The sequence below is a fragment of the Pseudophryne corroboree genome, chromosome 6 (assembly GCF_028390025.1).
Source record: "Pseudophryne corroboree isolate aPseCor3 chromosome 6, aPseCor3.hap2, whole genome shotgun sequence".
Classification (NCBI taxonomy): Eukaryota; Metazoa; Chordata; class Amphibia; order Anura; family Myobatrachidae; genus Pseudophryne; species Pseudophryne corroboree.
The window spans coordinates 795,897,812-795,917,983 of NC_086449.1; the positions used below are offsets into that span (position 1 = coordinate 795,897,812).

At 48.8% G+C, this 20,172-nt stretch overlaps 1 protein-coding gene across 1 annotated transcript in view; it reads left to right on the top strand.

Annotated features, from left to right (window-relative positions):
• Positions 1 to 458: 458 nt before the first annotated feature.
• WNT7B (Wnt family member 7B) overlaps positions 459 to 20,172 on the top strand; it is a 262,108-nt gene continuing 242,394 nt past the window's right edge. Inside the window, exon 1 of the mRNA XM_063928884.1 lies at positions 459 to 560. The gene's annotated coding sequence lies outside the window, so the exon portion shown is untranslated. The remainder of the gene's footprint in view (positions 561 to 20,172) is intronic.

Below are 20,172 nucleotides of genomic sequence, written 5' to 3' on the forward strand. Positions count from 1 at the left end.
CACCTGGACGCAAAAGTGGGAGGTCCTGGGGGCCGAAGATGCGATTCACGCTGAATCACGTGATTGTAGTCCTGCCCCCGCGTTACAATGCCAGTAATCGTGGCATTGTAGAGTGGTGGGCAGGGCAATGAGGATGCAATCAAGCATCCACACCCCACACCACCCACCTTGGATGATGCCACGCCCCCTCTTGCCGCCAGAAATTCAGTAAGTATGTATATATCTGGTTTAAGCATAAAATCCACTATGTGCAAAAAAAGTGCATAAATTAGGTTAAAAGGGGGAGCGGCAGTTCAGACACAGGCTAAGCAACCAAAGCGGGACATGATAAAATAAAATAACTTCACGTGTCCAGGGTTTTTTTGCACCTTATACACCTTATGCTTAAACTGGGCACTTTCTTTCGGCAGGCAGCTGGAGCAGGAGGAACATTCAGTGTTGGCATAGCGACCACCGGGGGAACAGAGAGGTGACGTCGTCGGAACGCGCTGCCCCCTACCAGTCACGTGGACCCGTCTCCAGTGCGTGCTGCAGGTGTGTGTACACTATGAGGATATAAGGTAAGCTATCTCTACTACTGTTTGTATATTTCCCCTGATGATAGGGTACAACTAACCCCGAAACGTTGATAATAAAATTCTGCATCTGAAATCAAATCCTGTATTGCCACCATGAGGCGGATATCACACTTGGATTGTTATGCTTATTTCAGCAATGGCGCACAGGTGGATGTCTTTAGTTTAACAGAGTGCTGAATGAACCAATCACTCTATAATTAGTGATGAGCGGGTTCGGTTTCTCGGAAACCGAACCCCCCCGAACTTCACGCTTTTTACACGGGTCCGAGGCAGACTCGGATCTTCCCGCCTTGCTCGGCTAACCCGAGCGCGCCCGAACGTCATCATCCCGCTGTCGGATTCTCGCGAGGCTCGTATTCTAGCGTCCTCTCCGTTTAGATAGAGAGTGAGACACTTGATTTACTGGAGCATTAGGAGTACTCAGAGAGTGCAGAGTTTTGCTGATAGTTATACTAGTGACCACCAGTTTTATTTATTATTTAATATAATCCGTTCTCTGCCTGAAAAAAAACGATACACAGTCACATACCATATCTGTGCTCAGCCTCAGTGTGCTGCATGATAATATCATCTATGTATATCTGACTGTGCTGAGTGCTCACTGCTCACACAGCTTAATTGTGGGGGAGACTGGGGAGCAGTTATAGCAGGAGTACATATTTAACAGTGCACACTTTTGCTGCCAGAGTGCCAGTGTGACTGACCAGCAGTGACCACCAGTATATTGTCTGCCTGAAAAAGTTAAACACTCGTGTGGTGTTTTTTTTTTTTATTCTATAAACGCATTCTGCTTAGAGATGAGCGGGTTCGGTTTCTCTGAATCCGAACCCACCAGAACTTCATGTTTTTTTTCACGGGTCCGAGCGACTCGGATCTTCCCGCCTTGCTCGGTTAACCCGAGCGCGCCCGAACGTCATCATGACGCTGTCGGATTCTCGCGAGGCTCGGATTCTATCGCGAGACTCGGATTCTATATAAGGAGCCGCGCGTCGCCGCCATTTTCACACGTGCATTGAGATTGATAGGGAGAGGACGTGGCTGGCGTCCTCTCCGTTTAGACACTTGATTTACTAATTTTGGGGAGCATTAGGAGTACTCAGTAGTGTACAGTGCAGAGTTTTGCTGATAGTGACCAGTGACTGACCACCACTTTTATTTATAATCCGTTCTCTGCCTGAAAAAAGCGATACACAGCACACAGTGACTCAGTCACATACATACCATATCTGTGTGCACTGCTCAGGCTCAGGCCAGTGTGCTGCATCATCTATTATCTATATATAATATTATATATATCTGTCTGACTGCTCAGCTCACACAGCTTATAATTGTGGGGGAGACTGGGGAGCACTACTGCAGTGCCAGTTATAGGTTATAGCAGGAGCCAGGAGTACATAATATATTATATAGTGAGTGACCACCAGACACACAGTGCAGTTTATTTAATATATCCGTTCTCTGCCTGAAAAAAGCGATACACACAGTGACTCAGTCAGTCACATACCATATCTGTGTGCACTGCTCAGGCTCAGGCCAGTGTGCTGCATCATCTATATATATTATATATCTGTCTGACTGCTCAGCTCACACAGCTTATAATTGTGGGGGAGACTGGGGAGCACTACTGCAGTGCCAGTTATAGGTTATAGCAGGAGCCAGGAGTACATAATATTATATTAAAATTAAACAGTGCACACTTTTGCTGCAGGAGTGCCACTGCCAGTGTGACTAGTGACCAGTGACCTGACCACCAGTATATAATATTAGTAGTATACTATCTCTTTATCAACCAGTCTATATTAGCAGCAGACACAGTACAGTGCGGTAGTTCACGGCTGTGGCTACCTCTGTGTCGGCACTCGGCAGCCCGTCCATAATTGTATATACCACCTAACCGTGGTTTTTTTTTCTTTCTTTATACATACATACTAGTTACGAGTATACTATCTCTTTATCAACCAGTCTATATATTAGCAGCAGACACAGTACAGTGCGGTAGTTCACGGCTGTGGCTACCTCTGTGTCGGCACTCGGCAGCCCGTCCATAATTGTATATACCAGTGACCTAACCGTGGTTTTTTTTTCTTTCTTTATACATACATACTAGTTACGAGTATACTATCTCTTTATCAACCAGTCTATATATTAGCAGCAGACACAGTACAGTGCGGTAGTTCACGGCTGTGGCTACCTCTGTGTCGGCACTCGGCAGCCCGTCCATAATTGTATATACCACCTAACCGTGGTTTTTTTTTCTTTCTTTATACATACATACTAGTTACGAGTATACTATCTCTTTATCAACCAGTCTATATATTAGCAGCAGACACAGTACAGTGCGGTAGTTCACGGCTGTGGCTACCTCTGTGTCGGCACTCGGCAGCCCGTCCATAATTGTATATACCACCTAACCGTGGTTTTTTTTTCTTTCTTTATACATACATACTAGTTACGAGTATACTATCTCTTTATCAACCAGTCTATATATTAGCAGCAGACACAGTACAGTGCGGTAGTTCACGGCTGTGGCTACCTCTGTGTCGGCACTCGGCAGCCCGTCCATAATTGTATATACCACCTAACCGTGGTTTTTTTTTCTTTCTTTATACATACATACTAGTTACGAGTATACTATCTCTTTATCAACCAGTCTATATATTAGCAGCAGACACAGTACAGTGCGGTAGTTCACGGCTGTGGCTACCTCTGTGTCGGCACTCGGCAGCCCGTCCATAATTGTATATACCAGTGACCTAACCGTGGTTTTTTTTTCTTTCTTTATACATACATACTAGTTACGAGTATACTATCTCTTTATCAACCAGTCTATATATTAGCAGCAGACACAGTACAGTGCGGTAGTTCACGGCTGTGGCTACCTCTGTGTCGGCACTCGGCAGCCCGTCCATAATTGTATATACCACCTAACCGTGGTTTTTTTTTCTTTCTTTATACATACATACTAGTTACGAGTATACTATCTCTTTATCAACCAGTCTATATATTAGCAGCAGACACAGTACAGTGCGGTAGTTCACGGCTGTGGCTACCTCTGTGTCGGCACTCGGCAGCCCGTCCATAATTGTATATACCAGTGACCTAACCGTGTTTTTTTTTTCTTTCTTTATACATACATACTAGTTACGAGTATACTATCTCTTTATCAACCAGTCTATATATTAGCAGCAGACACAGTACAGTGCGGTAGTTCACGGCTGTGGCTACCTCTGTGTCGGCACTCGGCAGCCCGTCCATAATTGTATACTAGTATCCAATCCATCCATCTCCATTGTTTACCTGAGGTGCCTTTTAGTTGTGCCTATTAAAATATGGAGAACAAAAATGTTGAGGTTCCAAAATTAGGGAAAGATCAAGATCCACTTCCACCTCGTGCTGAAGCTGCTGCCACTAGTCATGGCCGAGACGATGAAATGCCAGCAACGTCGTCTGCCAAGGCCGATGCCCAATGGCATAGTACAGAGCATGTCAAAACCAAAACACCAAATATCAGTAAAAAAAGGACTCCAAAACCTAAAATAAAATTGTCGGAGGAGAAGCGTAAACTTGCCAATATGCCATTTACCACACGGAGTGGCAAGGAACGGCTGAGGCCCTGGCCTATGTTCATGGCTAGTGGTTCAGCTTCACATGAGGATGGAAGCACTCAGCCTCTCGCTAGAAAACTGAAAAGACTCAAGCTGGCAAAAGCACCGCAAAGAACTGTGCGTTCTTTGAAATCCCAAATCCACAAGGAGAGTCCAATTGTGTCGGTTGCGATGCCTGACCTTCCCAACACTGGACGTGAAGAGCATGCGCCTTCCACCATTTGCACGCCCCCTGCAAGTGCTGGAAGGAGCACCCGCAGTCCAGTTCCTGATAGTCAGATTGAAGATGTCAGTGTTGAAGTACACCAGGATGAGGAGGATATGGGTGTTGCTGGCGCTGGGGAGGAAATTGACCAGGAGGATTCTGATGGTGAGGTGGTTTGTTTAAGTCAGGCACCCGGGGAGACACCTGTTGTCCGTGGGAGGAATATGGCCGTTGACATGCCAGGTGAAAATACCAAAAAAATCAGCTCTTCGGTGTGGAGGTATTTCACCAGAAATGCGGACAACAGGTGTCAAGCCGTGTGTTCCCTTTGTCAAGCTGTAATAAGTAGGGGTAAGGACGTTAACCACCTCGGAACATCCTCCCTTATACGTCACCTGCAGCGCATTCATAATAAGTCAGTGACAAGTTCAAAAACTTTGGGTGACAGCGGAAGCAGTCCACTGACCAGTAAATCCCTTCCTCTTGTAACCAAGCTCACGCAAACCACCCCACCAACTCCCTCAGTGTCAATTTCCTCCTTCCCCAGGAATGCCAATAGTCCTGCAGGCCATGTCACTGGCAAGTCTGACGAGTCCTCTCCTGCCTGGGATTCCTCCGATGCATCCTTGCGTGTAACGCCTACTGCTGCTGGCGCTGCTGTTGTTGCCGCTGGGAGTCGATGGTCATCCCAGAGGGGAAGTCGTAAGCCCACTTGTACTACTTCCAGTAAGCAATTGACTGTTCAACAGTCCTTTGCGAGGAAGATGAAATATCACAGCAGTCATCCTACTGCAAAGCGGATAACTGAGTCCTTGACAACTATGTTGGTGTTAGACGTGCGTCCGGTATCCGCCGTTAGTTCACAGGGAACTAGACAATTTATTGAGGCAGTGTGCCCCCGTTACCAAATACCATCTAGGTTCCACTTCTGTAGGCAGGCGATACCGAGAATGTACACGGACGTCAGAAAAAGACTCACCAGTGTCCTAAAAAATGCAGTTGTACCCAATGTCCACTTAACCACGGACATGTGGACAAGTGGAGCAGGGCAGGGTCAGGACTATATGACTGTGACAGCCCACTGGGTAGATGTATGGACTCCCGCCGCAAGAACAGCAGCGGCGGCACCAGTAGCAGCATCTCGCAAACGCCAACTCTTTCCTAGGCAGGCTACGCTTTGTATCACCGCTTTCCAGAATACGCACACAGCTGAAAACCTCTTACGGCAACTGAGGAAGATCATCGCGGAATGGCTTACCCCAATTGGACTCTCCTGTGGATTTGTGGCATCGGACAACGCCAGCAATATTGTGTGTGCATTAAATATGGGCAAATTCCAGCACGTCCCATGTTTTGCACATACCTTGAATTTGGTGGTGCAGAATTTTTTAAAAAACGACAGGGGCGTGCAAGAGATGCTGTCGGTGGCCAGAAAAATTGCGGGACACTTTCGGCGTACAGGCACCACGTACAGAAGACTGGAGCACCACCAAAAACTACTGAACCTGCCCTGCCATCATCTGAAGCAAGAAGTGGTAACGAGGTGGAATTCAACCCTCTATATGCTTCAGAGGTTGGAGGAGCAGCAAAAGGCCATTCAAGCCTATACAATTGAGCACGATATAGGAGATGGAATGCACCTGTCTCAAGCGCAGTGGAGAATGATTTCAACGTTGTGCAAGGTTCTGATGCCCTTTGAACTTGCCACACGTGAAGTCAGTTCAGACACTGCCAGCCTGAGTCAGGTCATTCCCCTCATCAGGCTTTTGCAGAAGAAGCTGGAGGCATTGAAGAAGGAGCTAAAAGGGAGCGATTCCGCTAGGCATGTGGGACTTGTGGATGCAGCCCTTAATTCGCTTAACAAGGATTCACGGGTGGTCAATCTGTTGAAATCAGAGCACTACATTTTGGCCACCGTGCTCGATCCTAGATTTAAAGCCTACCTTGGATCTCTCTTTCCGGCAGACACAGGTCTGCTGGGGTTGAAAGACCTGCTGGTGACAAAATTGTCAAGTCAAGCGGAACGCGACCTGTCAACATCTCCTCCTTCACATTCTCCCGCAACTGGGGGTGCGAGGAAAAGGCTCAGAATTCCGAGCCCACCCGCTGGCGGTGATGCAGGGCAGTCTGGAGCGACTGCTGATGCTGACATCTGGTCCGGACTGAAGGACCTGACAACGATTACGGACATGTCGTCTACTGTCACTGCATATGATTCTCTCAACATTGATAGAATGGTGGAGGATTATATGAGTGACCGCATCCAAGTAGGCACGTCACACAGTCCGTACTTATACTGGCAGGAAAAAGAGGCAATTTGGAGGCCCTTGCACAAACTGGCTTTATTCTACCTAAGTTGCCCTCCCACAAGTGTGTACTCCGAAAGAGTGTTTAGTGCCGCCGCTCACCTTGTCAGCAATCGGCGTACGAGGTTACATCCAGAAAATGTGGAGAAGATGATGTTCATTAAAATGAATTATAATCAATTCCTCCGCGGAGACATTGACCAGCAGCAATTGCCTCCACAAAGTACACAGGGAGCTGAGATGGTGGATTCCAGTGGGGACGAATTGATAATCTGTGAGGAGGGGGATGTACACGGTGATATATCGGAGGGTGAAGATGAGGTGGACATCTTGCCTCTGTAGAGCCAGTTTGTGCAAGGAGAGATTAATTGCTTCTTTTTTGGGGGGGGGTCCAAACCAACCCGTCATATCAGTCACAGTCGTGTGGCAGACCCTGTCACTGAAATGATGGGTTGGTTAAAGTGTGCATGTCCTGTTTTGTTTATACAACATAAGGGTGGGTGGGAGGGCCCAAGGACAATTCCATCTTGCACCTCTTTTTTCTTTTCTTTTTCTTTGCATCATGTGCTGATTGGGGAGGGTTTTTTGGAAGGGACATCCTGCGTGACACTGCAGTGCCACTCCTAGATGGGCCCGGTGTTTGTGTCGGCCACTAGGGTCGCTAATCTTACTCACACAGCTACCTCATTGCGCCTCTTTTTTTCTTTGCGTCATGTGCTGTTTGGGGAGGGTTTTTTGGAAGGGCCATCCTGCGTGACACTGCAGTGCCACTCCTAGATGGGCCCGGTGTTTGTGTCGGCCACTAGGGTCGCTAATCTTACTCACACAGCTACCTCATTGCGCCTCTTTTTTTCTTTGCGTCATGTGCTGTTTGGGGAGGGTTTTTTGGAAGGGCCATCCTGCGTGACACTGCAGTGCCACTCCTAGATGGGCCCGGTGTTTGTGTCGGCCACTAGGGTCGCTAATCTTACTCACACAGTCAGCTACCTCATTGCGCCTCTTTTTTTCTTTGCGTCATGTGCTGTTTGGGGAGGGTTTTTTGGAAGGGCCATCCTGCGTGACACTGCAGTGCCACTCCTAGATGGGCCCGGTGTTTGTGTCGGCCACTAGGGTCGCTAATCTTACTCACACAGCTACCTCATTGCGCCTCTTTTTTTCTTTGCGTCATGTGCTGTTTGGGGAGGGTTTTTTGGAAGGGCCATCCTGCGTGACACTGCAGTGCCACTCCTAGATGGGCCCGGTGTTTGTGTCGGCCACTAGGGTCGCTAATCTTACTCACACAGCTACCTCATTGCGCCTCTTTTTTTCTTTGCGTCATGTGCTGTTTGGGGAGGGTTTTTTGGAAGGGACATCCTGCGTGACACTGCAGTGCCACTCCTAGATGGGCCCGGTGTTTGTGTCGGCCACTAGGGTCGCTTATCTTACTCACACAGCGACCTCGGTGCAAATTTTAGGACTAAAAATAATATTGGCCCTCATTCCGAGTTGTTCGCTCGGTATTTTTCATCGCATCGCAGTGAGAATTCTCTTAGTGCGCATGCGTAATGTTCGCACTGCGCATGCGTCAAGTAACTTTACTAAGAAGAAAGTAATTTTACTCACGGCTTTTTCGTCGCTCCGGAGAACGCATTGTGATTGACAGGAAATGGGTGTTACTGGGCGGATGTACGGCGTTTTAGGGGCGTGTGGCAGGAAACGCTACCGTTTCCGGAAAAAACGCAGGCGTGTCTGGAGAAACGGTGGGAGTGCTTGGGCGAACGCTGGGTGTGTTTATGACGTCAGCCGGGACCGAAAAGCACTGAATTGATCGCACAGGCAGAGTAAGTCTGGAGTTACTCAGAAACTGCTAACTCGGTTTTGATCGCAATATTGCGAATACATCGGTCGCACATTTAAGATGTTTAGATTCACTCCCAGTAGGCGGCGGCTTAGCGTGTGTAACTCTGCTATAATCGCCTTGCGAGCGAACAACTCGGAATGAGGGCCCTTGTGAGGTATTCAGAATAGACTGAAAATGAGTGTAAATTATGGTTTTTGAGGTTAATAATACTTTGGGATCAAAATGACCCCCAAATTCTATGATTTAAGCTGTTTTTTAGTGTTTTTGGAAAAAAAACACCCGAATCCAAAACACACCCGAATCCGACAAAAAAAATTCGGTGAGGTTTTGCCAAAACGCGTTCGAAGAACTTCGAACCCAAAACACGGCCGCGGAACCGAACCCAAAACCAAAACACAAAACCCGAAAAATTTCAGGCGCTCATCTCTACTGCTGACAGTGTCCAGCAGGTCCGTCATTCATTATATTTCTATCTTCTTCATACTAGTAGTTTAGGAGTCTGCAGTGCTGACAGTGTCCAGCAGGTCCGTCATTATATAATATATACCTGTCCTGCAGTAGTGATATATATATATTTTTTATATCATTATCATCCAGTCTATACTAGCAGACGCAGTACGGTAGTCCACGGCTGTAGCTACCTCTGTGTCGGCAGTCGCTCGTCCATAATTGTATACCTACCTGTGGTGGTTTTTTTTTTTTTCTATCTTCTTCATACTAGTAGTTTAGGAGTCTGCAGTGCTGACAGTGTCCAGCAGGTCCGTCATTATATAATATATACCTGTCCTGCAGTAGTGATATATATATATATATATATATACAGGGCCGGCGCTTCCATTAGGCAGCTTTAGGCAGCTGCCTATGAGCGCCAGGACCTGAGGGGGCGGCACACTGAGGCTGTCAGGGGCCCTGATAATTTTGTCTGTTAGCTCCCTGCCCTGTAGCCCCCATGTGACTGCTATAATAGCAGCACTGCAGCAGCAGGGCACCCGGCGGCATGGACACATTAGTAGCAGCGCTGCAAGCGGTCCTGCAGCGCTGCTGAACTTACTGACAGCAGCTGAAGCTTTTTGGCCATTCCAGGCCACTGTACACTACCTAGTGTCCCAGGATCCACCGTTGAGAGGTAGTCTCCCCCTCGGCTGGTCCTTTATACCCTCTGCCGGGCTGGTTCCGGAGCCTGGTGCTTGATGGTGGGTTTTGTTTGTTTTTATAAAGGGGGCGTGGTCACAGGTCCGTGATTAGGCCACGCCCCCGACTTTGCCAGGTCCCCGGTGGTCTGTCTGCTGCTGTGCCCATTCTATCTGACACTGGCTCCTGAAGTCTGAGCTGGAGGAGGTAACTGCTGTGGTACCGTAGTGTGTGTGTCTCAGGGGCAGATTTATTAAGCTCGGTGAAGTGATAAAGTGGAAGGAGATAACGCACCAGCCAGTCAGCTCCTAACTGTCATTTTTCAAACAGAGCCTGTGACATGACAGTTAGGATCTGATTGGCTGGTACTTTATCACCGTGCAATTTATCACTTCACCAGGCTTAATAAATCTGCCCCTCAGTACGAGTGTGTGCCTCACTATGAGTGTCAGTGTGTGTGTGTGTGTGTGTGTGTGTGTGTCTCAGTATGAGTGTTTCCCAGTACGAGTGTGTGTGCCTCACTATGAGTGTCAGTGTGTGTGTTCCTCAGTATGAGTGTGTGTGTCAATGTGTGTGTGTGCCTCAGTGTGAGTGTGTGGGCCTCAGTGTGAGTGACAGTGTGTGTCTCAGTATGAGAGTGTGTGTGCCTCCGTGTCAGTGTGTGTGTGTGCCTCAGTGTAAGTGACAGTTTGTGTGTGTGGGTGTGCCTCAGTGTGTGTGTGTGTAAGTGTGCCTCAGTACAGTGTGTGTGCTTGTCCGTGTGAGTGGATGTGTACCATAGGGCTTATTGGGAAACAACCAGTACATGTATTGCTATATGTACCTCACACTCTGTTAGTTACAGAAGTTCCCTGCATGAATACTATATCGCTAGTGGCCTGCAGTTGGTGAGGGCATAGGCAGATTCAGTAGAAGCACCGAACACCACATTCCTTCCCCACCCCCGCCGTTTAGGAGGATAATTATTATTTCTCTGACGTCCTAGTGGATGCTGGGACTCCGTCAGGACCATGGGGATTAGCGGCTCCGCAGGAGACAGGGCACAAAAATAAAGCTTTAGGATCAGGTGGTGTGCACTGGCTCCTCCCCCTATGACCCTCCTCCAAGCCTCAGTTAGGTTTTTGTGCCCGTCCGAGCAGGGTGCAATCTAGGTGGCTCTCCTAAAGAGCTGCTTAGAAAAAGTTTTTAGGTTTTTTATTTTCAGTGAGTCCTGCTGGCAACAGGCTCACTGCATCGAGGGACTTAGGGGAGAGAAGTGAACTCACCTGCGTGCAGGATGGATTGGCTTCTTAGGCTACTGGACACCATTAGCTCCAGAGGGATCGAACACAGGCCCAGCCATGGAGTCCGGTCCCGGAGCCGCGCCGCCGACCCCCCTTGCAGATGCCGAAGATTGAAGAGGTCCAGAAACAGGCGGCAGAAGACTTTTCAGTCTTCATGAGGTAGCGCACAGCACTGCAGCTGTGCGCCATTGTTGTCAGCACACTTCACACAGCGGTCACTGAGGGTGCAGGGCGCTGGGGGGGGCGCCCTGGGCAGCAATGTATAATACCTTTCTTATGGCTAAAAATACATCACATATAGCCCTTGAGGCTATATGGATGTAATTAACCCCTGCCAGATCTCACAAACTCCGGGAGAAGAGCCCGCCGAAATAGGGGGCGGGGCTTATTCTCCTCAGCACACAGCGCCATTTTCCTGCTCAGCTCCGCTGTGAGGAAGGCTCCCAGGACTCTCCCCTGCACTGCACTACAGAAACAGGGTAAAACAGAGAGGGGGGGCACTTTTTTTGGCGATATTACTATATTTAAGCTGCTATAAGGATACAACACTTATATAGGGTTGTTCCCATATATATTATAGCGCTTGGGTGTGTGCTGGCAAACTCTCCCTCTGTCTCCCCAAAGGGCTAGTGGGGTCCTGTCTTCAATAGAGCATTCCCTGTGTGTCTGCTGTGTGTCGGTACGTGTGTGTCGACATGTATGAGGACGATGTTGGTGTGGAGGCAGAGCAATTGCCGGTAATGGTGATGTCACCCCCCAGGGAGTCGACACCGGAATGGATGGCTTTGTTTATGGAATTACGTGATAATGTCAGCACATTACAAAAATCAGTTGACGACATGAGACGGCCGGCAAACCAGTTAGTACCTGCCCAGGCGTCTCAGACACCGTCAGGGGCTGTAAAACGCCCTTTACCTCAGTCGGTCGACACAGACCCAGACACGGACACTGAATCTAGTGTCGACGGTGAAGAAACAAACGTATTTTCCAGTAGGGCCACACGTTATATGATCACGGCAATGAAGGAGGCTTTACATATCTCTGATACTGCAAGTACCACAAAAAGGGGTATTATGTGGGGTGTGAAAAAACTACCTGTAGTTTTTCCTGAATCAGAGGAATTGAATGATGTATGTGATGAAGCGTGGGTTAACCCAGATAGAAAAGTGCTAATTTCAAAAAAGTTATTGGCATTATACCCTTTCCCGCCAGAGGTTAGGGCGCGCTGGGAAACACCCCCTAGGGTGGATAAGGCGCTCACACGCTTATCAAAACAAGTGGCGTTACCGTCTCCTGATACGGCCGCCCTCAAGGATCCAGCTGATAGGAGGCTGGAAACTACCCTAAAAAGTATATACACACATACTGGTGTTATACTGCGACCAGCCATCGCCTCAGCCTGGATGTGCAGTGCTGGGGTGGTCTGGTCGGATTCCCTGACTGAAAATATTGATACCCTGGAAGTAAGTGCGATGTCCATATCTGCCAGAAGAAGTTTATGGACGCGACAGTGGTCAGGTGATGCGGATTCCAAACGGCATATGGAAGTATTGCCGTATAAAGGGGAGGAATTATTTGGCGTGGGTCTATCGAATCTGGTGGCCACGGCAACTGCCGGGAAATCCACCTTTTTACCTCAGACCCCCTCCCAACAGAAAAAGACACCGTCTTTTCAGCCGCAGTCCTTTCGGTCCTATAAGAACAAGCGGGCAAAAGGACAGTCATATCTGCCCCGAGGCAGAGGAATGGGTAAGAGAGGGCAGCAAGCAGCTCCTTCCCAGGAACAGAAGCCCTCCCCGGGTTCTGCAAAGCCCTCAGCATGACGCTGGGGCTTTACAAGCGGACTCAGGAGCGGTGGGGGGTCGACTCAAGAATTTCAGCGCGCAGTGGGCTTGCTCACAGGTGGACCCCTGGATCCTGCAGGTAGTATCTCAGGGTTACAGGTTGGAATTCGAGAAGTCTCCCCCTCGCCGGTTCCTAAAGTCTGCTTTGCCAACGTCTCCCTCAGACAGGGCGACGGTATTGGAAGCCATTCACAAGCTGTTTTCTCAGCAGGTGATAGTCAAGGTACCCCTCCTACAACAGGGAAAGGGGTATTACTCCACGCTATTTGTGGTACCGAAGCCGGACGGCTCGGTAAGACCTATTCTAAATCTGAAATCTTTGAACCTGTACATACAAAAATTCAAGTTCAAGATGGAGTCACTCAGAGCAGTGATAGCGAATCTGGAAGAAGGGGACTTTATGGTGTCCCTGGACATCAAGGATGCTTACCTGCATGTCCCAATTTGCCCTTCACACCAAGGGTACCTCAGGTTCGTGGTGCAAAACTGTCATTATCAGTTTCAGACGCTGCCGTTTGGATTGTCCACGGCACCTCGGGTCTTTACCAAGGTAATGGCCGAGATGATGTTTCTTCTGCGAAGAAAAGGCGTATTAATTATCCCTTACTTGGACGATCTCCTGATAAGGGCAAGGTCCAGAGAACAGCTGGAAGACGTAGTAGCACTAACCCAAGTAGTGCTGCTACAGCACGGGTGGATTCTGAATTTTCCAAAATCTCAATTGAACCCGACGACACGTCTGCTGTTCCTGGGAATGATTCTAGACACGGTTCAGAAAAAGGTGTTTCTTCCGGAGGAGAAAGCCAGGGAGTTATCCGAACTTGTCAGGAACCTACTAAAACCAGGAAAAGTGTCTGTGCATCAATGCACAAGAGTCCTGGGAAAGATGGTGGCTTCTTACGAAGCGATTCCATTCGGCAGATTCCACGCACGAACTTTTCAGTGGGATCTGCTGGACAAATGGTCCGGATCGCATCTGCAGATGCATCAGCGGATAACCTTATCGCCACGGACAAGGGTGTCTCTTCTGTGGTGGTTGCAGAGTGCTCATCTGTTAGAGGGCCGCAGATTCGGCATACAGGACTGGGTCCTGGTGACCACGGATGCCAGTCTGAGAGGCTGGGGAGCGGTCACACAGGGAAGAAACTTCCAGGGAGTATGGTCAAGCCTGGAGATGTCTCTTCACATAAATATACTGGAGCTAAGAGCGATATTCAATGCTCTAAGCCTGGCAAAACCCCTGCTTCAGGGTCAGCCGGTGTTGATCCAGTCGGACAACATCACGGCAGTCGCCCACGTAAACAGACAGGGCGGCACAAGAAGCAGGAGAGCAATGGCAGAAGCTGCAAGGATTCTTCGCTGGGCGGAAGATCATGTGATAGCACTGTCAGCAGTGTTCATTCCGGGAGTGGACAACTGGGAAGCAGACTTCCTCAGCACGCCTCAACAAAAAACTGGACAGGTATTGCGCCAGGTCAAGAGACCCTCAGGCAATAGCTGTGGACGCTCTGGTAACACCGTGGGTGTTCCAGTCAGTGTATGTGTTTCCTCCTCTGCCTCTCATACCAAAAGTACTGAGAATTATACGGCAAAGGGGAGTAAGAACGATACTCGTGGCTCCGGATTGGCCAAGAAGAACTTGGTACCCGGAACTTCAGGAGATGCTCACGGAAGATCCGTGGCCTCTACCTCTAAGACGGGACCTGCTTCAGCAGGGACCGTGTCTATTCCAAGACTTACCGCGGCTGCGTTTGACGGCATGGCGGTTGAACGCCGAATTCTAAGGGAAAAAGGCATTCCGGAAGAGGTCATTCCTACACTGGTAAAAGCCAGGAAGGAGGTGACTGCACAACATTATCACCGCATTTGGAGAAAATATGTTGCGTGGTGTGAGGCCAGGAAGGCCCCCACGGAGGAATTTCAACTGGGTCGATTCCTACATTTCCTGCAAACAGGATTGTCTATGGGCCTCAAATTGGGGTCCATTAAGGTTCAAATTTCGGCCCTGTCGATTTTCTTCCAGAAAGAATTGGCTTCAGTTCCTGAAGTCCAGACTTTTGTAAAAGGAGTACTACATATACAGCCCCCGGTTGTACCCCCAGTGGCTCCGTGGGACCTTAATGTAGTTTTGGATTTTCTCAAATCCCATTGGTTTGAGCCACTCAAGTCGGTGGATTTGAAATATCTTACGTGGAAAGTAACCATGCTACTGGCCCTGGCTTCAGCCAGGAGAGTATCAGAATTGGCGGCTTTATCGTATAAAAGCCCATATCTGATTTTCCATTCGGACAGGGCAGAACTGCGGACGCGTCCTCAGTTTCTGCCTAAGGTGGTGTCAGCGTTTCCCCTGAACCAGCCTATTGTGGTGCCTGCGGCTACTAGCGATTTGGAGGATTCCAAGTTGCTGGACGTTGTCCGGGCATTGAAAATATATATTTCAAGGACGGCTGGAGTCAGAAAATCTGACTCGCTGTTTATACTGTATGCACCCAACAAGCTGGGTGCTCCTGCTTCTAAGCAGACGATTGCTCGTTGGATTTGTAGCACAATTCAACTTGCACATTCTGTGGCAGGCCTGCCACAGCCTAAATCTGTCAAGGCCCATTCCACAAGGAAGGTGGGCTCATCCTGGGCGGCTGCCCGAGGGGTCTCGGCATTACAACTCTGCCGAGCAGCTACGTGGTCGGGGGAGAACACGTTTGTAAAATTCTACAAATTTGATACCCTGGCTAAAGAGGACCTGGAGTTCTCTCATTCGGTGCTGCAGAGTCATCCGCACTCTCCCGCCCGTTTGGGAGCTTTGGTATAATCCCCATGGTCCTGACGGAGTCCCAGCATCCACTAGGACGTCAGAGAAAATAAGATTTTACTTACCGATAAATCTATTTCTCGTAGTCCGTAGTGGATGCTGGGCGCCCATCCCAAGTGCGGATTGTCTGCAATACTTGTACATAGTTATTGTTACAAAAAAATCGGGTTGTTATTGTTGTGAGCCGTCTGTTCAGAGGCTCCTACGTTGTCATACTGTTAACTGGGTTCAGATCACAAGTTGTACGGTGTGATTGGTGTGGCTGGTATGAGTCTTACCCGGGATTCAAAATCCTTCCTTATTGTGTACGCTCGTCCGGGCACAGTATCCTAACTGAGGCTTGGAGGAGGGTCATAGGGGGAGGAGCCAGTGCACACCACCTGATCCTAAAGCTTTATTTTTGTGCCCTGTCTCCTGCGGAGCCGCTAATCCCCATGGTCCTGACGGAGTCCCAGCATCCACTACGGACTACGAGAAATAGATTTATCGGTAAGTAAAATCTTATTTTTTTTGTCATTTCTAATACAGCGGCAGGTGGCCTGGACTGGGGAGCAGGGTGTCCTATATCCCCCCAGGCCGCTCCTTCTCTAACACTACGGCATGAGGGTTGGGGGTAGGCTGCAGGAGGGGAGGGTTAGGCTGCAGTGGGGGGGGGGGGGGTGTTAGGATTAGACTGCAAGAAGGGAGGGTTAGCATACTGAGCGTCAGGATGCAGCTATCATTCTTCTGACCCCCGGCATCCTAGGTGCCGGGATACCTTTCCCAACCCGCTATAGGGTGTGGGAGGGGGGGGGGAGGGAAGGGTGTGTGTGTGTGTGTGTGTGTGTGAAGTTTTGCCTGGGGTGCCGAAAAACCTTGCACCGGCCCTGTATATATATTTTATATCATTATCATCCAGTCTATACTAGCAGACGCAGTACGGTAGTCCACGGCTGTAGCTACCTCTGTGTCGGCAGTCGCTCGTCCATAATTGTATACCTACCTGTGGTGGGTTTTTTTTTTTCTATCTTCTTCATACTAGTAGTTTAGGAGTCTGCAGTGCTGACAGTGTCCAGCAGGTCCGTCATTATACAATATATACCTGTCCTGCAGTAGTGATATATATATATATTTTATATCATTATCATCCAGTCTATACTAGCAGACGCAGTACGGTAGTCCACGGCTGTAGCTACCTCTGTGTCGGCAGTCGCTCGTCCATAATTGTATACCTACTTGTGGTGGGTTTTTTTTTTCTATCTTCTTCATACTAGTAGTTTAGGAGTCTGCAGTGCTGACAGTGTCCAGCAGGTCCGTCATTATACAATATATACCTGTCCTGCAGTAGTGATATATATATATATTTTTATATCATTATCATCCAGTCTATACTAGCAGACGCAGTACGGTAGTCCACGGCTGTAGCTACCTCTGTGTCGGCACTGGCAGTCGCTCGTCCATAATTGTATACCTACCTGTGGTGGGTTTTTTTTTCTTCTATCTTCTTCATACTAGTAGTTTAGGAGTCTGCAGTGCTGACAGTGTCCAGCAGGTCCGTCATTATACAATATATACCTGTCCTGCAGTAGTGATATATATATATTTTTTATATCATTATCATCCAGTCTATACTAGCAGACGCAGTACGGTAGTCCACGGCTGTAGCTACCTCTGTGTCGGCAGTCGCTCGTCATCCATAAGTATACTAGTATCCATCCATCTCCATTGTTTACCTGAGGTGCCTTTTAGTTGTGCCTATTAAAATATGGAGAACAAAAATGTTGAGGTTCCAAAAATAGGGAAAGATCAAGATCCACTTCCACCTCGTGCTGAAGCTGTTGCCACTAGTCGTGGCCGAGACGATGAAATGCCATCAACGTCGTCTGCCAAGGCCGATGCCCAATGTCATAGTACAGAGCATGTAAAATCCAAAACACCAAATATCAGTAAAAAAAGGACTAAAAAATCTAAAATAAAATCGTCGGAGGAGAAGCGTAAACTTGCCAATATGCCATTTACCACACGGAGTGGCAAGGAACGGCTGAGGCCCTGGCCTATGTTCATGGCTAGTGGTTCAGCTTCACATGAGGATGGAAGCACTCAGCCTCTCGCTAGAAAAATGAAAAGACTTAAGCTGGCAAAAGCACAGCAAAGAACTGTGCGTTCTTCGAAATCACAAATCCACAAGGAGAGTCCAATTGTGTCGGTTGCGATGCCTGACCTTCCCAACACTGGACGTGAAGAGCATGCGCCTTCCACCATTTGCACGCCCCCTGCAAGTGCTGGAAGGAGCACCCGCAGTCCAGTTCCTGATAGTCAGATTGAAGATGTCAGTGTTGAAGTACACCAGGATGAGGAGGATATGGGTGTTGCTGGCGCTGGGGAGGAAATTGACCAGGAGGATTCTGATGGTGAGGTGGTTTGTTTAAGTCAGGCACCCGGGGAGACACCTGTTGTCCGTGGAAGGAATATGGCCATTGACATGCCTGGTGAAAATACCAAAAAAATCAGCTCTTCAGTGTGGAAGTATTTCAACAGAAATGCGGACAACATTTGTCAAGCCGTGTGTTGCCTTTGTCAAGCTGTAATAAGTAGGGGTAAGGACGTTAACCACCTCGGAACATCCTCCCTTATACGTCACCTGCAGCGCATTCATCATAAGTCAGTGACAAGTTCAAAAACTTTGGGCGACAGCGGAAGCAGTCCACTGACCAGTAAATCCCTTCCTCTTGTAACCAAGCTCACGCAAACCACCCCACCAACTCCCTCAGTGTCAATTTCCTCCTTCCCCAGGAATGCCAATAGTCCTGCAGGCCATGTCACTGGCAATTCTGACGAGTCCTCTCCTGCCTGGGATTCCTCCGATGCATCCTTGCGTGTAACGCCTACTGCTGCTGGCGCTGCTGTTGTTGCTGCTGGGAGTCGATGGTCATCCCAGAGGGGAAGTCGTAAGACCACTTTTACTACTTCCACCAAGCAATTGACTGTCCAACAGTCCTTTGCGAGGAAGATGAAATATCACAGCAGTCATCCTGCTGCAAAGCGGATAACTGAGGCCTTGGCATCCTGGGCGGTGAGAAACGTGGTTCCGGTATCCATCATTACTGCAGAGCCAACTAGAGACTTGTTGGAGGTACTGTGTCCCCGGTACCAAATACCATCTAGGTTCCATTTCTCTAGGCAGGCGATACCGAAAATGTACACAGACCTCAGAAAAAGACTCACCAGTGTCCTAAAAAATGCAGTTGTACCCAATGTCCACTTAACCACGGACATGTGGACAAGTGGAGCAGGGCAGACTCAGGACTATATGACTGTGACAGCCCACTGGGTAGATGTATTGACTCCCGCCGCAAGAACAGCAGCGGCGGCACCAGTAGCAGCATCTCGCAAACGCCAACTCTTTCCTAGGCAGGCTACGCTTTGTATCACCGCTTTCCAGAATACGCACACAGCTGAAAACCTCTTACGGCAACTGAGGAAGATCATCGCAGAATGGCTTACCCCAATTGGACTCTCCTGTGGATTTGTGGCATCGGACAACGCCAGCAATATTGTGTGTGCATTAAATCTGGGCAAATTCCAGCACGTCCCATGTTTTGCACATACCTTGAATTTGGTGGTGCAGAATTATTTAAAAAACGAGAGGGGCGTGCAAGAGATGCTGTCGGTGGCCAGAAGAATTGCGGCACACTTTCGGCGTACAGGCACCACGTACAGAAGACTGGAGCACCACCAAAAACGCCTGAACCTGCCCTGCCATCATCTGAAGCAAGAAGTGGTAACGAGGTGGAATTCAACCCTCTATATGCTTCAGAGGTTGGAGGAGCAGCAAAAGGCCATTCAAGCCTATACAACTGAGCACGATATAGGAGGTGGAATGCACCTGTCTCAAGCGCAGTGGAGAATGATTTCAACGTTGTGCAAGGTTCTGCAACCTTTTGAACTTGCCACACGTGAAGTCAGTTCAGACACTGCCAGCCTGAGTCAGGTCATTCCCCTCATCAGGCTTTTGCAGAAGAAGCTGGAGACATTGAAGGAGCGATTCCGCTAGGCATGTGGGACTTGTGGATGGAGCCCTTAATTCGCTTAACAAGGATTCACGGGTGGTCAATCTGTTGAAATCAGAGCACTACATTTTGGCCACCGTGCTCGATCCTAGATTTAAAACCTACCTTGGATCTCTCTTTCCGGCAGACACAAGTCTGCTGGGGTTCAAAGAACTGCTGGTGAGAAAATTGTCAAGTCAAGCGGAACGCGACCTGTCAACATCTCCTCCTTCACATTCTCCCGCAACTGGGGGTGCGAGGAAAAGGCTCAGAATTCCGAGCCCACCCGCTGGCGGTGATGCAGGGCAGTCTGGAGCGACTGCTGATGCTGACATCTGGTCCGGACTGAAGGACCTGACAACGATTACGGACATGTCGTCTACTGTCACTGCATATGATTCTCTCCCCATTGAAAGAATGGTGGAGGATATATGAGTGACCGCATCCAAGTAGGCACGTCAGACAGTCCGTACTTATACTGGCAGGAAAAAGAGGCAATTTGGAGGCCCTTGCACAAACTGGCTTTATTCTACCTAAGTTGCC